Source organism: Phalaenopsis equestris, unplaced genomic scaffold (genome assembly GCF_001263595.1).
Source record: "Phalaenopsis equestris unplaced genomic scaffold, ASM126359v1 Scaffold234186, whole genome shotgun sequence".
Taxonomy (NCBI): domain Eukaryota; kingdom Viridiplantae; phylum Streptophyta; class Magnoliopsida; order Asparagales; family Orchidaceae; genus Phalaenopsis; species Phalaenopsis equestris.
This window is the reverse complement of record NW_018252107.1, coordinates 90,695-91,502: the sequence shown is the minus strand read 5'-3', so window position 1 is coordinate 91,502 and position 808 is coordinate 90,695.

Here is an 808-nt window from a genome sequence, read left to right as displayed (position 1 = left end):
GTATGTCTTCAAGTATCGTCCATTGATCGACAACTTGGGTCTCTCACCTTGAAAATCCACCAGATGGTAGGCTCCTCCTACATAGACCTTTTCTACGACAAATGTTCTTTCCCAAGTTGGCTCAAATTTTTCACCTATCTTGCAGAGTGTAAGAATAGACCTTTTGAGCACGAGAACGAGATCACCAACTTTGAACGTCCTTGGGCGGACCAATTTTTCATGAGCTTGTACCATCCTCGCTTGGTAAAACTCCAAATGTTGTTGTGCTTCTAGTCGCTTTCCTTTGAGACTTTGCAATTCTTCAAGTCCAACTTTTGCACTTTCTTCTATTATAAGTTGATAGCGACAACAACTTTGAGAGACGCCATTTGGACTTCTAACGGTAGTATAGCCTCAAACCCGTACACAAGTGCATAGGGTGTACATTGAGTGGGAGTCCTGAACGTTTTCCGGTAGGTTTGATACACTTAAAATATTAGTGTTTTTAGATAAATTTTTATACCTATTTTTGAGATGTTGCGCTTTAATGAAAGATATTTTTGTATTTTTCTTGCAGATACAAAAAAAAAGGTGAAAAATGCTTAAAGGAGAGAAAAAGGATCAAATCTGGAGCAAAAAAGTGAAAAATATGCAAATGAGTTTTGAAGCCTAAGCGCCAGTTAAATAGAGAAGGCCGCGCCTAAGCGCCAGAGGTCTCACGCTTAAGCGCTGGTGGCAGTTACTAGATGAGTAAAGTCGATTTTTGTGAATTTTAAAAAGGTTTTTGAGGCACCCATTGGCTTAATAGGTGGTTATAACCACCATGGAC